This window comes from Quercus lobata, chromosome 5 (genome assembly GCF_001633185.2).
Source record: "Quercus lobata isolate SW786 chromosome 5, ValleyOak3.0 Primary Assembly, whole genome shotgun sequence".
Taxonomy (NCBI): Eukaryota; Viridiplantae; Streptophyta; class Magnoliopsida; order Fagales; family Fagaceae; genus Quercus; species Quercus lobata.
This window is the reverse complement of record NC_044908.1, coordinates 84,237,351-84,260,974: the sequence shown is the minus strand read 5'-3', so window position 1 is coordinate 84,260,974 and position 23,624 is coordinate 84,237,351. Positions and strand designations below refer to the sequence as shown.

Sequence of the window (23,624 nt, the reverse complement as noted above, 5' to 3'; positions counted from 1 at the left end):
AAATTTATGGGTTAGTATAAATTTTTAGCTTTATCAATGTCCTAATTTTTCGTTTTCAAACTATTGGAAAAGACTTGGGGTTAATGTGTTTTGAATTTTGTATTCCCCGCTTTCCCTAAGATTGTAATGTATTTTGTAGTTTAATGAATGTTTTCTTCAAATATATATATATATATATATATCGACCTTTGGCCCGGAATTGATTTTATTGACATATTTTAAATCTGACTTAAGTGACCTGTTCAAGTTCAAATATGATGTAACATAGTGTCAATTGTGTACCAATGTAAAAATCAATAATAACTAGTCATGATAATAAGTTCAGAAGGACATCGCGGGAAAGGTTAATGTGTCTATATCATTATTACATAGATATTCCTTCATGTAGTACCACATGAGTGATTATAGGAATCCAAATCTGCCTAATAATGTTATGAACTTCTATATCCCGGAATAGTAAGAGAATTAAAAACTGGGTTTTATTTCTGTGTCATTCATATATTACTTGAACTACAGAATTCACTGCTTCACTTAAGTGATTCTAGATAGCAATGGGACACGCTTGCGGTATTCAGCGAGAGCCCACAACGGATATATATTTCTGTATGCTGCATAGTGTAACATACAGTTCTGCATGAAGGCCCCAGTGATTTCCTGCCATAAAAGAATTATATAAATGGTTGAAAACCCTGGCAATAAAATTCAAGCATAATATATTTCCATAGTTTCTTACTTTGTCTTTCTCCTCTTCCCTCCTCGATAAAAAATTCTTGTTTCAATCACCTAGTGTCACAAGCTAGTTTTAGACCTGTTTTCTTCATAGTGCAAGAAAGAAAACTATCTTCATGTCAATCTTCTTCTTCTTTTTTAAAAAATTATCTTTTTCCTTCTTTTGATTTTTGGAAGCTATGTTAATTACAAGGAGATACCTGTTGAGGAAAATCACCATCTTCCATTTGAGAATTGATTATCAGCTTTGCCGCACGATGAAGAGGTGTTGGGTCTCTTTCAGCCTATTACAAAAGGTTTTGATATAGAATCATGAAAGAAAAACATAAGAATTGATATTATCTATAATGCTAGATTTTTTAAACTAACAACTTACTTGTCCAGCATGAATAAGACCCATCATTGCCCAAGCAGTTTGCACCAAATTTGATCTGTTTCCTTCCAAAGGTACATATTCCTACATAATTTATGTAGCATCCACTGAATCTCATATTTAGAAACAATAACTTCATTGACAAAGATTCTTCCATTAATAACAACTAGGCATGAACCCGCGTGTTGCGCGTAATAATTATTTTTATGGTGGTTTTATTAAAAAAAAATTACAATTTAAACTAATCTAATAATGAGTAATGTATTTCGTAATTATATTTTTATTTATTATAGGAATAATCATAAATGTAATAAAGAAACAATCTAAAACATCAAAAAAACATAAACTAAAAAAAATTAATAAAACTTAACAATGACCAATATTATGATAAAATTTTGTTTTTGATAATCTATTAGGGTTATTTTCTTTGTAGAAATTATAATTTTGGCCACCCAAAACATATTATCAAATAAAAAATTATTAGAAAAATCTAAGAAATAAATTGCTTAAAAATAAAATTTCACCTATCTGATTATTTTCGTTTGGCTAACATTTGCTTTTCTTTAAATAAATGGCATTATAGAGTACTTCTAATACAACTATTAAGAGTACTTTGTCCGTCACAAATGATTAGAAAATAAACAAAAATTAGTAGTCTCATAGTTTAACATCTAAATTGAGCGCTATAAAAAATCATGCTATGTAACAAAATAAATATCAAATTATCTAAATCATGCTATGTAATAGAATAATATTATATTTTTATATGTTATATTTAATTCTTTAGAACGCAATAGGATAACATTTAACAATCAAAGAGAATAAAAAAAATAAAAAAATAAAAAAAAATAAACAACAACAATTTAAAAAACAAAACTAAATTGCATTAACCCAAAATAGAGTTTTAAAGAATATAAAAAATTATCAAACTAAAGTAGAGATGCAAGAAAAAAAAATCCACCAAAAAATTTAGAGAGAGAGAGAGAGAACCATTATTTTGTGAGGGAAAACTATGCATAGAATAAAAGAGATAGTAACAAATTTATAGTAAGAGAGTGTGAATAAGAAGAGACAAAAATAAAAGGAAGATAAAGGGAAAGAGGAAGAATGAGATTAATATAGAGGGTAGTGGGGAGATGAAAAGATAAGGGGGGAGATGAAAAGGTAAGGGAAGGAGAAAGATTGAAGAAGTAGTGGGGAGATGAAATGGTCAGGGAGAGAGAAAGGTTGGGGAAGCGTAAATATAAAAAAAAAAATGTTAAAAGAAATTATAGGAAAATTGAAAAAAAAATTTAAAAAAAAAAAACCTAAAGCTGAACTGAAAAGACTTTGGGTTAGGCTTGATAATGGAACTAAATAAATAAGAGGTGGGCTGGATTAATTATATAGATTTATTATAGGGTGATAGTGGAAGTAAATAAATAAGTAGTGGGCTAGATTTATTATAGGGTGATAATGGAAGCAAATAAATAAGTAGTGGAAACCATATTAAAATTGTAGGACAAATTATATTTTTTTTTTTTCAAATGACGTGACAGCTGATGTGGCACAACGTGAGAACAGCAGTATTAAACGCTACGCTTCAGCTTTTATATGCTATATTTAATTCTTTAGAACACAATAAGATAACATTTAACAATCAAAGAGAATAAAAAAAAAATAAAAATAACAACAATTTAAAAAACAAAACTAAATTGCATTAACCCAAAATAGAGTTTTAAAGAATATAAAAAATTATCAACCTAAAGTAGAGATGCAAGAAAAAAAATCCACCAAAAAATTTAGAGAGAGAGAGAGAGAGAGAGAGAGAGAGAGGGGGGGGGAGAGAGAGAACCATTTTTTTGTGAAGGAAAACTATGCATAGAATAAAAGAGATAATAACAAATTTATAGTAAGAGAGTGTGAATAAGAAGAGACAAAAATAAAAGGAAGATGAAGGAAAAGAGGAAGAATGAGATTAATATAGAGGATAATGGGGAGATGAAAAGATAAGGGGGGAGATGAAAAGGTAAGGAAGGGAAAAAGATTGAAGAAGTAATGGGGAGATGAAATGGTCAGGGAGAGAAAGGTTGGGGAAGTGTAAATATTAAGAAAAATAAATGTTAAAAGCAATAATAGGAAAATTGAAAAAAAAAAAATTTAAAAAAACCTAAACTTGAACTGAAAAGACTTTGGGTTAGGTTTGATAATGGAACTAAATAAATAAGAGGTGGGTTGAATTAATTATATAGATTTATTATAGGATGATAGTGGAAGTAAATGAATAAGTAGTGGGTTAGATTTATTATAGGATGATAATAGAAGTAAATAAATAAGTAGTGGAAACCATTTTAAAATTGTAGGACAAATTATATATATTTTTTTAAATGACGTGGCAGCAGATGTGGCGTAACGTGAGAACAGTAGTATTAAACGCTACGCTTCAGCTTTTAATAATATATAGATAAAAAATTATCAACCTAAAGTAAAGATGCAAGAAAAAAAAATCCACCAAAAAATTTAGAGAGAGAGAGAGAGAGAGAGAGAGAGAGAGAGAGGGCGGGAGAGAGAGAACCACTTTTTTGTGAGGGAAAACTATGCATAGAATAAAAGAGATAGTAACAAATTTATAGTAAGAGAGTGTAAATAAGAAGAGACAAAAATAAAAGGAAGATGAAGGGAAAGAGGAAGAATGAGATTAATATAGAGGGTAGTGGGGAGATGAAAAGATAAGGGGGGAGATGAAAAGGTAAGGGAGGGAAAAAGATTGAAGAAGTAATGGGGAGATGAAATGGTCAGGGTGAGAGAAAAGTTGGGGAAGTGTAAATATTAAAAAAAATAAATGTTAAAAGCAATTATAGGAAAATTGAAAAAAAAAAAAAAAAAAAAAAAACCTAAAGCTGAACTGAAAAGACTTTGGGTTAGGCTTGATAATGGAACTAAATAAATAAGAGGTGGCTGGATTAATTATATAGATTTATTATAGGGTGATAGTGGAAGTAAATAAATAAATAGTGGGCTAGATTTATTATAGGGTGATAATGGAAGTAAATAAATAAGTAGTGGAAACCATTTTAAAATTGTAGGACAAATTATATATATTTTTTTAAAATGACGTGGCAGCTGATGTGGCACAACGTGAGAGCAGCAGCATTAAACGCTACGCTTCAACTTTTACTAATATATAGATTTAGGAAACAAAATGGGGTGTGTTATTAAAGGTGCCTGAACTGCTTTCAATAGTGATCGAAGCAAAGATATTATGAAAATTTATCAGAGAAGCTCAAAGCACATTCCCTGTTGAGACATTTACCTTCTTTGGGCAAGAAAGATAGCTCTCTCCCCAGCCACCATTATCTCTCTGTATTTTTTGAGTAGAAAGTCAACTCCTTTGCGCATAGTGAGACAATTGTTGTAAGTCTTGCCAACAGCAGCCAGACCTCCAAGTGCAAACCACGAACCATAAGTGAAGCAGACTCCCCAACTTCCGTACCTATCAAAATGCTTTATCATGTAATCGATCTTCTCTAATACTCCTTTGTATAATCAAAAATCGTTTCAAACATATCTAATAAACCAGTTGAGGTACATACCATGAACCATCTGGCATTTGTATGTCTTCAAGGTAGTGTACAGCATTTTTAATGAAGTTTTCAATCTCTTCCTTCCTATGCTTAGGGTATAATTTGTTAAACAAAACTAAAGCTTGGATTGCTGATGCGGTGCATTCAACATACTCATGCTCAATCATAGCATTCGTGAGGAATTCTATGGGATTTAGTAGCTGAAGGGAGAATAGAAAAATAGCATTCCATTAATTTTGGGCACAAGATGATACTAAAGCATTTTCAAAAGAACTTCAAGGCCATTTCAATATACACAGTTACTTCCAACCACTTTGCAGCTCCTGCTGGCTCCCAAGCTGGTAAACCACCATTTTTACTCTACATTAAACCATAGAATAGAGCTTATTGATATGAACAAATTCAAATACTTAGAAATAAACATTGCAATAGAAAAAAAAAATATATATATATATATATATATATATATATAAACAGTCCCTTCAAAGTGAGTTTCAAAAGCCTATAAGTGTTTATCATATTAATATAAGGTAATGGTGGTAGGCTAGTAGCTAGCTACTGGAATTGCAAACAGTTCAGGAGAAGAAGCTATAGAAAACAACACCATCAGCTTTGCATATGTTATTTTCTTGTAATTAACTAGTTTTAGATCGACAGTAAAACCAAGTGCAGTCTAGATTTCCCATGGATGCCTAGATGTGCGAAATAACTAAGATACAACAGCAAAGTTTAGCCTCACCTGTAGAGAAAGTATGACATTTATAGAATCATAGAATCGCTCTGGTTTCATTTTCTCACCAACAATATCTGGTGGCATCTTTGAGAAAAGCAAGCAACACTGTGAAATAGAGAAGAATTTGGTGAGGAACACAGTGATTATGGAAGAGGTGCAATACTTTACTTCATTGAATCATTTAAACAATTACCTTCAAACCTTCTACAGTGCAATCAGAAACTTGCCATCCATGATCTTGATCAGAGAAAGTCCATGATCCTTTAGAAATGTGACGGTGCATGCTTTTGAAGTCACCAGTAGGATTGGCCATGACCTTTTAAATTTTTAAGGGAAAATGGAATAACTAGATTGAATAAATATAGTTTTTCCTTTTCTTTTTCTTTTTGGTAAAAGAAAAATTGTCAAATGTATGCTTGATTTTAATGGTGAACAAATGCTATAAGAATTGAAAATCAAACCTGAGATCTCTTTAGGAAGTCATGTCCTCTCATGAGTGTAGGTCCAATTTCATCTACTAGATTACTTGCAAGTAAGGCTTGAATGGAAAAACCAGTATCCCACAGTTGACTACCAAAACTCTGCATACAAATAAAACAGGATGTATCAAAATCAGCAATCCCTTCTTTTCTTGCAAGGTACATCAGCACTCATAAATTTAAAACCAGAAAACCAAAGATTGGGCTTATTCAAAAATTTAAATGAATGTATTGGTGTCCAAAACCAACCCTAAAAAGAAAACCATTTTAGGGAATGTTTTCATTCACAATTCGATATAAAGTGAAATGTAATCTTCAACAAACACAAAAGATTCTATAGTTGTTTTGTTAAATATGAGTACTAACCTGCATCTTTATTCCATCTTCAGCAACCCATATGTAATCTGGGATCCTAGCAAGATGCTTCTTGAAATAATCTCCATTTGGATCTTCAACCCAACAAGCAAGCATACATAGAACCTGCTCAATGCATATGGTATTTGGTATACTGTTTTATAGCCTAAGTAGAAGCTCGCCATTGTTTTTTGTTAATTGTAAAGTTACATTACCTTTTCCACATTTCCAATGGTAATTTATCGACTATTCTCATCTTCATAATGAATGTGCTTCATTGTTACTTGAAGAGCCTTCTCTCTAACAAACTTGTTAAATGGCCAATGAGTGAGAAGAGGCTCAGTGAATATGTATAGGCTATCCCAAAGCAAATCTTATATCAATGTATGGGGATAGTAGTTATCTTCCTGTAATAATAGTTTTTCATAATCAATGCATTTCAGGAAATACTTAAAAGAATATATACCAAGGAACAAAAATCGACCAAAATAAGAAAATTAAGATTAACTCACCTTTGCGCATAGATGACGCACACTCTTCCAGTTAACTTCATTATATGGCTTTGTGTAGAGTTCTTCCCTCAATTGAAGAATGAGGGATGCAATAGGGCCAACAAACCTTTTCCCATATAGGTATGACATAGGCATGCACACCATCCGGCAATAGCACAACATTTTGGCTACATTTTAGGGACAAAGTAATTGATAAGCTATTAGAAAAATAGAAATTCAGAATGTTGCAAGTTTTATTATGAACTTAAAAAATAAAATAAGGTAAAACCTCTGTAGTAAAAGCTTCAAGTAGAGGTGACAGATTCAAATAGAAGTTGTAAACAAACATTGTACAAACCCGGATGCATGGGAAGAAACGAAGGAAGGATCCAAAATTCTGGGGGCATTGGATTGCTTCCAATCCATTCAAACAAACCAAGTATCTACAAATAAGGAACATTGTATTTCCAATTTGGTTAAAAGAAATATGGTTAGATTTTCATTTTGATTACAAATTATTTTTATTATATAAGTCTATACTAAACATGGTCATACCGAAAGCCAGGTCTTTCCCCAAGAAGGTATGTGTGTAACACCACCACAATCAAGGATCCATTTTCGTGCTCTTACACAAGCATTGTCCTGACCTCCATCAGGTCCTTCCCCAAGCATACGCATACAAATATAGTTGAGAGCCGTGCAAAACATGGTGCTATGGCCGTCCATTTGAAGTCCCCAACCACCATCTTCATTCTAATAATTTACAAAATTGTTGTTATATAGGAAAGATTGAACTAAAAGAAAAAGGTAGGTAAGAAATTTAGCCGAAGCTCTAATTTTATCATTTCAATTAACTTGTAAAGCTTCCAAAAATATGTACCTGATGGTAATATATGTATCGAAGGATTTCTTTTTGATACTCAGCTGGAAATACAGTATTAAGATGTCCTGTAATATACATACAAAATACCTGCATAATTTGAAAACCATAAGAAGTTACAAGTAGGCATCTCATAATCCAATTGCACATTGCATTGGAAACAATTGTATTATTCACATTAAAATCAATCTTATATGTTTCAATGGTATACATTGGATGAATTAAAATAAATTACATCAGCAAGCCCGATTTTCTATAGTTTTTCTCCCCCTCAATGATTTAGTATGGTATTACCCAACTAATTACCTCTCACAAAATCCATATAAGTGGAAATTTTTTGTATTGGGTATGACATTTTTAGTTCGATACCGCAAAAAAACTCTACTAATGTATTCTTTGTAAATAATTGTGCGAAAATAGTTTGTGTTCCATGAAGTATTGATCACAATGATGCTATTTAATGATGAAACTCACCAAGGGTGGAAGGAAGAACAATGAGCCAGCATTTTCAGCTGGCCAATGACCATCACTAGCTTGCACGGCTGAATAGAAATGGACAGCCCTCTTCAATGCATTTGTGGCATTTTCATATGTGATTTCTTGCCCATCCTCAATCTTAATTGGAGTGATTGTTTGTTTGAAATTTCTCTCCCTCAAAACCTGCAACCATTTTGACCAAAAAAAAAAAAAAAAAAAGGATGACATTAGTGTCAACAAATTTATGAAGCATTAGTAAGCCTAATATATAATTAAATATCATTAAAAAATTTTAATCTTTATAGATTACAATGTATCCACAAGTGAGAGCAATATCATCACCTACTAATACTATAGAATTTCATTTCCTACATCAACCAGCCAAAGTCGCATTTATAGAGATCCAGTCTCTTCGTTACAATAATATAATTTTGTGTCATATGTTCTAAATTATTTATTTTTAAAGAAAATTTTATTTCTTAGAGAAAGTTTTATTTTTGGAGTAAAATGTGGGACCATATCATAAATATCCATTCAAGTGAGTTATTACGTACAAAAACCAAAGAGTTTTGAATTAATAAACATAAAAAAAAAAAATGGACAATTTACATTTTCTATTTAATAATATTCTTCTAAGACTTTTTAAACGGTTATGTAAGGTTGAATTTATTCAACCATCTAATTGGCTTTATTCCGTGCCAAATTTGCTTGTAATTCAGCAATTAGTAACCCTGTATTTAGGTGGGTTTGATGTAAGGGTAGTGAGTGAGATAGAGTGAAGATTGCTCAAGAGTGTGCAAGAAAACAAAGACTCGCGGCTGGGCCTCGCGGGTGACTCACGGCTTCAAGCCGCCAGACGCAGCACACGTGCCAAGCATGCTGGAAGGTGAACAGTCATGCAAGCTGGAGCACTACAGGACAAAATAGGACAACTGGCCATACGGTTATCTCGCGACTGGATCTCGCAACTTAGTCAAGCCGCGAGGTCAAGCCGCGAGCCACCCCTGTTTTGTAAAACCTGACGTTTCACATTCCTCTACCACTCCAGTATAAATACCCCTTTTACCCACGATTGTAAGAGAGCTTCCAGAGAGAATTTTGAGAGAGAAACCCTAAAGAAAAACAAGATTGATTCACCCACAATCTATACATTAGAGTCTTTTCAAATTCCTCAACTCTCTTCCTCTCCATTGTCAAATCCTTGAGAGGCATTTTACCAAATTTGGTTCTCACCATCATCATCACTGTGAGACAGCTGTTTGTATTTATGGGAAGCAGTTAGGAAGGAACCAATCTTCATTGGTTGATGCTACGGTCTAGTAGCGGAATCCAGGAAGCTAGAAAAGAAAAAGGTTCGGCGCAACCTCGTTGGAGCAAGAAGCTTGGAGGGCTTAGGTGCACTGGGTAGATTAGGCTTGGAGGGTCTATTGCTGTCCATGTATCCCAACTGTATTTTCTAGTGGATTGTTTACCGCTTGGAGGGCGGCGGAGAGGTTTTACGCCGAGGGCTTCGGTTTCCTCTTCGATAACACATCGCTTGTTGTCTTTGTGTTTGCATCTTCCTTCCTCTCTATCTTTGCCTTTTTATTATCTGCTGTGGATTGTGTTTTGTTTTGGCTTAGATAGTTTTTAACCAATTCTATATTATAGCTTATGTTAAGTTTCCGCACACTAGTTGTTTGACATATTGCTTGAATTGGTTAAGTTGTAATTTAGGGGTCTAAACGTTCAAAGGTGTTTATACACGTTTTTGAACTTTCAATTGGTCTCAGAGTGGGTACACTACTATTGGTTTCATTACCATTGTGTGATCCTTGACTCCCTTTTGAGATGGATCGGTCTAATCCCTAAATGCACCTCCATATTTTGATGGTAGTAATTATGCTTTTTGGAAGGTTCGCATGAGAGCTTTTCTATGTTCTATTGATGAATCCGTTTGGGATGCTGTTGAGATTGGTTGGACCAGACCTGAGGCAGCCAAATCCACTTGGGATAAGGCAGCACTTGCTGTATCTAATGCTAACAGTAAAGCACTCAATGCTATTTTCTGTGGTGTGTCTCCAGATGAATTTCACAGGATTTCTCATATTACCGTTGCCAAAGAAGCATGGGAGATTTTGGAAACCACCTATGAAGGCACGAAGAAAGTGAAAGACACCAAGTTACGACTGCTGACCACTCGGTTTGAGGAGCTCAAAATGAGTGAGGATGAGTCTTTTGACTCTTTCTATAGGAAGCTAAATGAGGTGGTTGTCAGCAAATTCAACTTGGGGGAGAAAACGGAGGATTCAAAAATTGTAAGAAAGATCCTTCGATCATTGCCGAAAAGTTTTCGTGCTAAAGTAACGGCGATTGAAGAAAGCAAGGACTTTGATGACATCAAAGTACAGGAGCTGGTTGGTTCTCTGCAGACTTATGAGATGTCGCTGCCCAATCAACGGAAGAGTAAATCTCTTGCTCTTAAGACCATTAATGAGAAAGTGGAAGATCAAGACTCATCGGGAGAAGATGTAGTTGACAAAGATGTTGCATACCTTGTCAAAAATTTCAGAAAGTTCTTGAAATTCAAAAATAATGGCAAGTTTGATGATAAAAGAAAATTTCAAAGTTCTGGAAGGGAGAAAAGGGAATTCAAAAAGAAAGATGGAAAAGAATCCCAACCTACACAAGGTGTCACTTGTTTCGAATGTAACGGACATGGACACTTTAAGAAGGAATGTCCGAATTATTTGAAATCGAAAGGCAAAGTGTATGCCACGACATTGAGTGACTCGGATTCATCTGACTCAGAATCAGAAGAAAGCTGTGATGGAGAGGGGAACTGTTCAGCTTTTATGACTATTGCTCATGTTGAGTCTTCAGATGAGTTGAATCTGCTTATACGAGACCTTGGAGAACATAGTGATGATGAATCACTAGGAATTGTTGAAGAATCAGATGTTGAAGAAGATGAAAGCACAGCAAATCTTCAAGAGAATTATAACTCACTCTTGGAGAAGTCGGGTGAGTACACAAGGGTGTCCAAGGCGACTGTGAGAAAAATGAAGAAGGCAGAGGAGGACTACAAAAGTCTCCTAATCCGATATAGGGAGGCCAAATGTGAGATAGAATCACTGAATGGTGAGCTGTCCGAAACTTACACAAAAGTGAGATTTCTGGAGCATGAGGTTGTGCAAGCAAATGCTAAAATAGAGAGAGTCACTACCAAGAAGCTAGATGATGTTATCTCATCTCAAAAGAGCTTTTCAGACAAATCCGGATTGGGATATACCGAAGGAAGTAGTTCATCTGGAAATGTCACTAAAGAAGTGAAGTTTGTAAAGGCCAAAGATCCAGTTGTAGCTGACTTTACTGATGAGAAGCTCAAGATGGAGGAGAAGAAGAATGTAGTGAACCAACGGATGTTGAATCCCCGTAATCAATCTGTGGGCAGGTCTGAATCTCATGCCAAGTCACGTCCACGACCACAAAGAGGTTCTAGAGCAACTTATATGTGTCATTATTGTGGACTTCAAGGGCATACTCGACCAAATTGCCAAAATCTGAGAGGAAAGAATAGTTTAACTTCTCAAAGGTCAGGAGGACTTAGAAATGATAGAAGAAATTGGGCGGGTGATCAATCTAGAGATCAAAATGGTGATCCCGGAATGATGAACGTGATGAAGATGATTGGTGCATTCACCAACTGCTTGGAAAGCTTCTCACGAAGGTTTGAAAGCCCTAACTCCCGTACCCAATCCTATAAGGAAATCACCCCAAACGCAAGTGACGTGTGGGTGAAAAAGGGTACTCATGCATAAGCATTACAACATATCCATGCATTAATACTTCCTATGCTTTGTGACGATGTTTGTTTGTTTGCTTGTTGTTTTTGCTGTTGGTTGTTTGCTTGTCTACTTGTGCATATTTTTTAATTTTGTTTTATCAATCTTTTTGCTTTTAGTGTCAAAAATCCAAAAATCACATAAAAATTAGAAAATCAAAAAGCTTGATTGACTTTGTTGAGTTTTTGTCTCAAAACTTGTTTTGCCTTGTACCTTTGTGCTAATGGCTTTGTGCATTTTCGAGCATTACTTGTTTTCATGCACTCATATCACTGTGGGAGAAATCTTGAAATCTATGTGATTGTTGTAAATAGATCTTCAAACTTGTCATGAATGATTAGTGAATGGTTTTGTTGATCTTGAGACATGCATAGACTTGTGTCTATATATCTTCCCACTCTTTATTTTTGTTTTGCTAAAAAGAGCTCACCAAATGTAAATCTCCAAATGAAAAGAGATATTGAGCTGCAAAAGCCTGTCGCACATTCTAGTATTCGACTAGGAAAAAGGGTAAGCGACTTTATATTAAAGAAAATGTGTATTCAAAAAACCAAAGGCTTATTCATTAAAGTGAAATATCAAATATCACTCTCACAATGAGAGGTGATTGCCTCAAAAAGATCAAAAAGATCAAATATTATGATTAAAAGTGGAGTCAAATGTAAAGCTCCAAGTTATGTTATCAAGTTTTGTGGGAGATCATATATACATATTTCTATAATTGAGATGGGTCACATGATCTAGTGCTAATTGTGTATGTCTTGGTTGAATTGATCATTGAAGCCTCACATTAGACTAAGGACTATCTCATTGTTGATATCCACACACAACACACAAGTTTATGTTCAATAAATGCCATATTCATTTGTGTGATTGTACTTGATGAAATGTGTTTTCACATGCTCAATCTTTGTTAATTCAAGCACAAAAGATTTTTGAGTGTTTTAGGTGTTTTTTGAAAGTATTTTGTTTGAGAAATCTGAAAATTTCAAAAATCTTGTTTTGCCCTGTTTTGGCGGCTCAGTCGCGGGTATGTCAAGTCGCGAGCCTCAGTCGCGTCTTCGCGGGTCCTTTTTAGCGACTTGTTCGCAAGTGAAAGGTCCAGTCGCGAGGTTTACTCAGAGATTTTCGCGGCTCAGCTCGCGACTCACTCGCGGGTAGACCTTCCAGTCGCGAAAAACACTTAGAAAAATTTTTAAAATTTTTGTCCTTGAGTGTTTTGGTGGCTTGAACTGGCGACTTTGTGGCGACTCAATCAAGTCGCAAAAAACGCGTGTTTGGCAGAAATAGGGGCAGTTTTTAAATCTTTTTCAGTTTTCCCTCGAACATTTGTAACTGTTCATCTTCTCTCTAAACTATCTCCTTCCCAAACACTCCGTGAATCCATTTTCAAATCTCATTAGTGCTTCATTTCTTGTCCAAATCATCAAGAAAAGGTATGGTTTTTGCTTTCTCTATCTCATTTTCCCTATTTCATGGATATTTCTATTACCGCTTGGATTGATATTGTGTTCGAAACATTTCTCTCTTTGTGTGATGGGTATGGCTTGTTATGTTTGCTATTGTTCTCATCTGTTTTCATGTTGAGTGGTCACAATGTGTTTTTTCATTGTTCTGATATTTGCCTGTTGTTGAGACTGAAAACCTTTTATTAAATGGGTTTGGTACTTATTTGACTTGCTCATTTCACTTGCTTGAGTGTTGATGTTGGATTTCGGTATTGGGCTACTGAGTTTTTATGTTAACATAATGTGTGTCTCTCAACCATGTGCTCTAGTTTGGATGCTTTGTGACTTCATTTTGAAATATTTTCCCATGTTCATTTCTCTTGTGGAATGTTTTATGATATCTGTTCTTAATGTTCGAATGTTGTATCTGTTTGCATATCATGGTCATGGTAACATGTCTCATTGACAGTTTTGTTAGTTGTTTTGTCTCTCTATGCCTTTGTGCACTATCACCATTTTGCTGCACCTGTCATTTTGTTGTATTGTTGGAAGTTTGGTTGGGTCTGCACTATCTTAAGTTTGTATTTATATATTGAAATTTTTTTATTAGCACTGAATCTTGTTGACATTTATCTTGTGTGGTACTGTTGTTGGTTCTTTGCTGTGGGCCTGTTCTCTTGCAGATGTCTCGTCGATCTTCCAAGGGTAAAGACATTGTTGCTGACGATCCAGCAATACCAGTTGCTAAAAGGACTCGACTATCATCACAGGCATCTCAAGACCCCAATGAGGATAGGTTCAGAACTCCGCTTACCTCACACGTCTACTCAAACATTTTTGACAAGTCAACTACTATAGTGGAACGGGTGGTGGAGTTCAACACCTTAGGGACCGCTTTTATCCCTCGAATCTTTGAGAAACGAGATTGGGCAAACTTGTTCGGGAACTTTGATGATCCAATGGATGAGCTGGTAAAAGAATGCTTCTCCAATGCAACTGATCTTGGAGTTCAACTCATCTAGGTCAGAGGAACAGAGTTTGGCATTTCCCCAGAGTCCATCGCAAATCTTCTCGGCATCACCAGACCTCAGAATGTGGATCTAACTCCTTACAATGAACGAACTCCAAAGGTTGAAGAAATTCTACAAATCCTAGGATCCGATCATGAAGTATCCAGTGCAAGAACATCCATCAGCACGGCAAAGTTTGCACCAGAGCTGACCACACTGAAGTTGATCATGGTCATCAATCTCTACCCACTGTCCAACACTACATTTATCAATCTTGGGAGAGCTCTATTCCTTTGTGACCTTATTACAAGAGCCCGCATTGATATATGTGCTCACATCTACTACACCTTGAGGAAGACTGCGATTCGAACTGTAGCTCGAGGAATTATTCTATTTTGCAGTCTCATCATGAAGCTCATTCTTCGTGAAGGCATTATTCCTCCTGCAGATGGAAAAACGTTGATCCGTCAGCGTCCTATTTCCATGTTCACTCTTCAAGCTAGCAGAAGTCACTCCTCTAAAACACCAAGGAGTGCTCACATCTCTCCGGTTACTCCATCTACCCCTGAATCAGAGACACCTGCACATACCACATCTACTTCGCGTGCTGTTCCTGAAGCTTCATAAGCTAGTATTCCGCAAGCACAGACTGCTCCTCATACTGATAGAGTGGGCAGTTTACTTGAGCATATTCAGAAACGCATTGATGAGATTGTGGCACTCCTCTACTCCACGAACAATCATGTCCAAATGCGTCTCGAGACTATGGAGAATCAACTAGATGCTATTCAACAAAAGTTGGACGAGAGCCTTTAGCTATTCGTGCCAAAAAGGGGGAGAGCATTCAGTAAGGGGGAGAAAGTTCAAAGGGAAGTGTGCATAGTGATAGGGGGAGTACACACATAATTTTGTCATACTTTTGTTTTAAGTCTTATCCTCTAAACTTATAGGTTTAGGTTTATGTTTGTTGGACTTTTAGTGTTTTTATGGGTTATCACTACCTTGTGGTGTTCACTTGGTTGATCAAGCCATGATTTGTTTCTTAACTCCATCTTTGCTTGATCACATATTGCCTGTTTCATATACATTTTATGATTTTCTGCTTACAATAATCATGGTGTATTGTTGTGTTTCAAGAGTATTATGTTCATATGATTCAAGTGCTTCACAGCTTCTAGAGTTAGGTGTGAGTGAGTTTTATTCAACTGTTCCCAACTCACATGTTAAGTCTAGAGTCTGTTTTAGGGTTTTGTCACGGAATAGCCAAAGGGGGAGATTGTAAGGTTGAATTTATTCAATCATCTAATTGGCTTTATTCTGTGCCAAATTTGCTTGTAATTCAGCAATTAGTAACCCTGTATTTAGGTGGGTTTGATGCAAGAGTAGTGAGTGAGATAGAGTGAAGATTGCTCAAGAGTGTGCAAGAAAACAGAGACTCGCGGGTGACTCGCGGTTTCAAGCCGCCAGACGCAGCACACGTGCCAAGCATGCTGGAAGGTGAACAGTCATGCAAGCTGGAGCACTATAGGACAAAACAGGACAACTAGCCATATGGTTATCTCGCGACTGGATCTCGCGACTTAGTCAAGCCGCGAGGTCAAGCCGCGAGCCACTCCTATTTTGTAAAACCTGACGTTTCACATTCCTCTACCACTCCAGTATAAATACCTATTTTACCCACGATTGTAAGAGAGCTTCCAGAGAGAATTTTTAGAGAGAAACCCTAAAGAAAAACAAGATTGATTCACCCACAATCTATACATTAGAGTCTCTTCAAATTCCTCAACTCTCTTCCTCTCCATTGTCAAATCCTTGAGAGGCATTATACCAAACCTGGTTCTCACCATCATCATCACTGTGAGACAGCTGTTTGGATTTCTGGGAAGCAGTTAGGAAGGAACCAATCTTCATTGGTTGATACTACAGTCTAGTAGCGGAATCCGGGAAGCTAGAAAAGAAAAAGGTTCGGCGCAACCTCGTTGGAGCAAGAAGCTTGGAGGGCTTAGGTGCACTGGGTAGATTAGGCTTGGAGGGTCTATTCCTGTCCATGTATCTCAACTGTATTTTCTAGTGGATTGTTTACCGCTTGGAGGGCGGCGGAGAGATTTTACACCGAGGGCTTCGGTTTCCTCTTCGATAACACATCGCGTGTTGTCTTTGTGTTTGCATCTTCCTTCCTCTCTATCTTTGCCTTTTTATTATCTGCTGTGGATTGTGTTTTGTTTTGGCTTAGATAGTTTTTAACCAATTCCATATTATAGCTTATGTTAAGTTTCCGCACATTAGTTGTTTGACATATTGCTTGAATTGGTTAAGTTGTAATTTAGGGGTCTAAACGTTCAAAGGTGTTTATACACGTTTTTGAACTTTCAGGTTAAAATATATATATATATATATATATATAAGAATTATACTATACATCTTAATGTATATCTTTTAAATATATTCATGCTTATGCATGAGGTTATAAGTTAGTTTTAATAATATATGATTGCAAACACCCGATTTTATTCTCAATTAATGATGATACATACCTTTTCACATTTGCATCCCCTAACGATGAACAAATTAAATGACTGGCCTAGACTCTCCAATATTTTCCTCTTTTGTTGTCTAATATCTGTTTTTTAGCTTTACTTTTATTCTTGATTTAATCTCTCTTCTTCTTCTTTTTGGATAATTTGATAGTTTAAAGAAGTAAAGATTTGAATCCAGAATATCTCCATTGGAAATACCAAGAGATACTAATTAAACTACAAGTCTAATGGCAATTTCTATCTTTTTCTTTTTTCTTTTTTTTTTTAATAAAAAAAAAACTTGTAACTTTATTAAGAAGAAGATAAATTCATTACATCATGAGAAATAACAGACTCAATTAGTGATGGATTTTCTTCTATCCAGATTATATAATTATAAAAGCTATCTAATTCTTTGGCATGCTTAGCCAAAAGATGTGCAGGCCTGTTGCCTTGTCGCTACACATGGGAGACTTCAGCTGATCTAAAATCCTAAAGTTGATGGCCTACACTAGTCAAAATATTGGACACAGTTATAAGCGGGGTACATAAACCCAAAAGAGCATCAGATACAATCTGAGAATCACTTTCAACCACCATATCCCTTATACCAACATCCCAAGCAAAAGAGACGCCAATCTCCATAGCCTTCACCTCAATCTCTAATGGACCCAAAGGTCGAAGAATTAACTTACTCAATGCTGCTGTAACCTGTCCACCATGGTCACGGACCACCACCCCTACCCCAGACCTCTGTGCTTGAGCGAAGATAGGACCATCGACATTTACCTTGTATTTTGGTGCCATTGGCAATTTCTATCTTAAATGCATTATAAATCGCAAAATTTGTTATTTATCATTTTTAGTTGAACCGTTTATATTTTGTCCGATTTATCAATTTCAAAAAGATCCGAAATTCCTATCTTATTTCTTGCCCAAACTTCTCACTTTTATTTAAAAAGTTAATTTTTCATCTCAGTCATTCGTAACCACTTCACCCAACGCAGATCCACTCAAGTATTGACAAGGCTTTTTAGGCTTTTTTTTTTTTTTTTTTTTTTTAATATTATTTTTTATTATAGAAGAAATCTTTAGGCTATTTGTAACGGGTTGAACTAAAGAAGAAGAATTTGGACCAACTTCTAAAAAAAATTCCTAAGGTGGGGTAGTTTAGATAGAACAAGTTTTCAACTCATTCTTTTAATATAGTTTAATAATTTTTTAACATAAAGTCAATATAAAATAAATGTGCTATTTTCCCTCCAAAAAAAAGTGATTTTTCCTTGGATCCCTAAAATAAATGTGCTATTTAACATGCTTTATGTAATCCCTAAAATATTGGTAAAAATACTATTTTGGTAAACTTTACCAAAAATTTGTTTTTGTCCCTAAATTTTAAAAAGTTATTTGTTCATCTTAAAAATTTTGTAAAAAGTTTTTTTCTAAAAGTTTAGTGACAAAAATAAGGGTAATTATTGGGTACTCCTAGAGTACCATAATTGCGTACTCCCTCCTCTCACATAACCATGAGTCCTAGTAATTAAATTTATAATGGAACCCACAATTTATATGAGAGGGGGGAGTATGCATTTATGGTACTCCCTAAGTATTCAATAATTTTGCCAAAAATAGAGATGAAAAAAGAACTTTTTCTAATAGTTTAAGGATGAAAAAGAAAATTTAAGTTGAAAGACTAAAAGTAAAATATTGTCAATTATTTAGGGACGAAAAATAAACATTTCAATAATTTAGGGGGGAAATGAACTTTAAAAAGTTAGGAATGAAAAACGAACTTTTATTAAAGTTTAAGAATCAGAATAGTATTTTACCCAAAAAAAAAAAAAAAAAATTCTTGTACAATAAAATTATCACTTACAATTATTATTATTACTAGTCACTAACTTGCGTGATGCAAAAAAAATTTGCATTAAATTGCATTTCTCCACTATACAAAAGATTAAAAATGCAAAAAATGATTTGAATGAATGCAAAAGAGATCTATTTTTACAAGGTAAAAATCCATGTATAACATGACACCAAATTTATTCACAAGCATATTCAAAATGGATCGAATGAGCGTAATAATAATAAATACTACATTTCATCTTTTAGATATTAATAGATCATGTCTTTTTTATTATCACCTGCGCTTGTTTGCATTGTTGAAATAAATTTAGGATAATAAAAGTATCCATTAAATAATTGATTAAACACCAAATTAGCCTTACTCATTTAGTAGAGACTAAAAAGTATTTTGGACGCACAGGTGCCTCACACTTTTCCACAATATAAACCTGTTTCTCGAACTCATCCTTGGTGAACCTAGATTTATTTCCTTACTCATCAAGACAATTAAGTGAAATGGTTTTTATTTCTTGTTTTTGTCTTCCCTTTAACAAATATACAATTAGTGACAATTCCTATATTTTCTAAAAGTTTACATTTTCAAACAAACTCTTGAAAATCATTTTTTATTTATTTGAAAGATAATATTTTTCTGGAAGCATCACGTGACAGTGCCAACAATAATATATTTATTGCACAATGAGAGCATATGATAATGAAAGGACAATATATGGGGTATAGGCTAATATTAAGAAATCAACAGGTTTAGGAATATAACCTTAAGGGCACGTTTGGTAGATTGTAATAGGCACTGTAATGTAATAGTTATTCCTATAACTTAGCTATTTAATAGTTTGGTTATGTTTTTATTACAGTGAGTAATCATTCCTTATTAATAGCTATTCTTTAAAATGAGGAATAATTATTCATCTCTAAAAGGGTTGTAATAACTATTATTTAGTACATGTAATAATTTTAACATTAATATATTTCCAAATAAATAAACTTTTCATATCCACCTAACAATTATGGAAATAAAAAATCATAAAAAAAATAACTCATCTCTCTAAAATTTAAAATATATTATTTTCTAGGAAATATATTTGTATGAATGAGATATTTCCTAAAATAGATCATAAGTTTTATTTTAATGTTACAACTCACAACCAAACTAATGAATATGTTTAGTTATTCCATTACAACACATTTTATTCCTGGCAATAAAGATTACCATTCCTGTTGTAATCTACATTTTTTTTGAGAAACTTGTAATCTATATTTAGTGTACCAAACGTACCCTAAGTGGTTAATTGTGAGTGCCAGAATAAAATTTGTCACATCATTCATATTTTATAGGTCCAAATTAGTAATTACATATATAACAGATTTATATTGTTGAAGCTCAAATTATTATTAAAAATCAAACATTAAAATAGATTATAATAATCATAAACTATATAATAAAATTTGAGTCTAGAAGTCATAGTTGTGCTAAATAGCTAAACCAAATTTTTTAGATAAAGAACAAACCGTTTATTTGTTCTTATCAACTACTATTAGTTTTTTTTTTCCTATATATATATATATATATATATATTGTTAATATTTTAACAAAACATAAAACCTTTTTTTCTTTTTTCTTTTTTTGCATTTTCAATGGCTTAATTGTTATTATCAATATTTTTTAATTCTATCTTATTTTATTAATAATATTTTGATAAACATAGTAGAATTTACGTGTGTTTTTTAAATAAAATAAAAATTTTCCTATTTGATTTTACATTTTTTTGATATGTTATTAACAATTAAATATATATATATAGCGCTCTTTTATTCTTATCTGACCTATGTTTTAGGATTTGAAATAAAATAGCCACATTATCATAAACTCAAAATGTATTTTGCATCTAAACAAAAAAAAAAAAATCACCTAAGCATTAAATTGGGCCAAATTGACAAAAATGGACCAAAGTGAACCAAACTAGACGAAAATATACTAAATTGGACCGAATGTACCAAATTAGACCCAATGATCTGATATGGACGAATTGGATGGTAATTGACCAAAATAGACCCAGTGGACTGAGTAGACCAAATAGACTGAATTAGACCAAATGGACCGAAATGGATCAAAGTGGACTGAATCGACCGAATTAGACTGATTTGGACCGAATTTGACAAAAACTGTGCAACGCACAGGTCTACCAAAAGTATAATATGATATATGATTTTTAACGAAGCCTGGTTATTAATTTATAGTTTGTAGTTTGTAGTTGCACCAACGGGAGACATGATCAAGTGGAAATTATGATTTTTCTCAAATCAATTAATTAGCCCAAAAAAAAAAAAAAAACAAAAAATGGATAAGAAGTTTACTTAAACGGTAAAACGTATTTATTCTTTCTTTCTTTCTTTCTCAGAGTTTCACATTATTGACATGTCCATGATCATGAGTTTCATTTCTACCCACCTAGGTTCATCAAAAATTAGGTTATAACTCGTACATTTTAGCTTACCTATGACGGATTCGGATCTTCTAGACTTCTTAGGGTACTTTACCAAATAGATTTCTTTAAATCTTAACCATTTTTTAGTGATTTAATGGTTTAGATTTTGCCATGTTAGCATTCCACTAATACTAATCTTAATTGTTTTATTTGCAGCATTATTTTATTATTTTAAGAATATTGTTGGTGGAATGCTGACATGGCAGAATCTAGACCATAAAATCATTAAAGTATATGACACCTACCAATCTTATATCTTTTGATTGATTTAATTATAATTCTTTCTAGAAACACAACAAAAATTTATAAAATTTTACAACATTTCTAATTTGGCGTACCACCTCATAATTAAAGGGGTTATTGAAAAAATATATATATTACAAATTGTGGTGGATGCATGTGTGAAGTGGTAGGCTAATTTGAAAATGTTGTGAATTTTTGTTATGTCCGTAGTTTAATTGTTAATTTTAGTAACAAGTAGTGAATTGTACATGGCTACAAAGCTAGTTAGTTCAGTGTTTTTAGACCCCTATGCCTTCAAACTGGCATCTATTGGATATCTAAAGCCTTTTTTTGGAGTCTTATTAATTCCAAAAATTTGTATAATTAGTATTATGCTTGTGCAATGCATGGTTTAAGCAAAAATTATAAATAATAAAATTAAATATTTAATTAAAATCAAATAATAACAAATATAGTAAAAAAAAAAAAAAAAAAAAAAACCATGGTAATAAAGAGTCACTCCAAGTAAATTAAATTAAAGCTTTTCATGTACTTAGATACGACATTTAAAGAGAAGGTTTGAGAGTAAAGAAAACCTAACGAACATTAAAGAAAAATCGTTATACCCTATAACAATTTTCCCATAATACAAGTTTTACATGATATTGCTAAAAATTTAAATCATTCTTTTTATATAAAAAAAATTGTCCGGTCATTGTAAATTCATATAGCAAATAAGAATCATATTACTTCAAAAAAATAATACATTTTTTTTTCACTCAAAATTAAAACTCAGCCACACATACATCAAGGAATTTAGAGAGAGGGAAAAAAGTGAACCAAAATATATATTTATATATATTCACACACACACACATATATATATATATATATATATTAAAAGTACATACATTCATACCTAATCACAGATATATTAGATATAGGTAATAGGTTATTTGAAGTTAATAGTGCAACTATAATTAAAAATAGTATACGTGACAACTAGGTAAGATATCTTGGTATAATCAGTGACAAATCTAAGTGGGGGCCCGGGCCCCTTCTAGTCTTAAGGGAGAATATATATATATATATATATATATATAGATATGTGTGTGTATTTTTTACAATTTTATACTTAGGCTCCCTCTTTCAAAACTTTTGGGCCTCTCCCTTACAATTCTACATTGATTTTATTATAATAGCATTTGCATCAATTGTAAAATATCATAAGGCCCCAAATTTGTCCAATCAATCCCAAAATACATTCACATTAGTCTATGTATTATTGTGCAAAAATACATTTGTGCTATTGTAATAGTGTAAATTTACACAATTTCTTTAGCACAAATTTATTTTTGCAAATTTAGACAGTAGAGATGGAGAGGTACCTGCATTCGCCAAAGTAGGTCGCCACTGGGCTTGATCTGGTAGCGGTTCTTGTAGAAATTTTGACGAGCCTCTTCAACCTCAGCTCGTTCTTCTGGACTACAGCCTCAGGGTCAAATTGCCATATCTGCCTTCCAACAAAGTTGTTTGTGCTGAAGATGTAAGGGTCATTGCCACCCTCAGCTATCTTGAGCTTCCACATTTTCTTTTAACTCTTGAGTTTCTTTCAATCAAAATGCACTGCTATGATCAAGATTTGATGATGTTGATACCACTTCTCTCTTCTTTTCATTGTTGAAAATGCAACTACTGTACACTAGTACTATCAAATCATATTTATGGCCATAACATCATAACCAACCTAATACACTAGTTCTATCAAATCATAAAGCCATTTTGTCAGAAGGAAAATACTTAATTATTTATTTGTATATATACGACCAAGAATTTAACATCAAGTATATATTGTTAGTGGATTGTAATTTCCAAAAGAAATTTACTTTTTTAGTGTATATAAAACCAAGACCAAGAATATATGAACAGTATTTAAATGGTTCATACATGGTTTTCTAAATAAAAAAAATGGTTCATAAACACGGTAGAGAACTCTTTAATATCTCCAAGAACTCTGTTTAGCAAAAACAATCTCCAGGTACTCTTTTCAACATAAACATGCGCGGTAGAATATGAGAGAGAGAGAGAGTAGGGGCGGAGCCACGTTGCCCCTTGGGGGGGGGGGGGGTGTTGTGGCCCCTGCAAAAAAAAAAAAAAAAAAAAAAAAAAAAAG

The 23,624-nt window shown here is 33.5% G+C and overlaps 1 pseudogene; it reads right to left on the bottom strand.

The window, feature by feature from the left end:
- Window positions 1-345: 345 nt before the first annotated feature.
- LOC115988913 lies at window positions 346-23,042 on the bottom strand (annotated as a pseudogene).
- Between the last annotated feature and the right edge of the window lie 582 nt (window positions 23,043-23,624).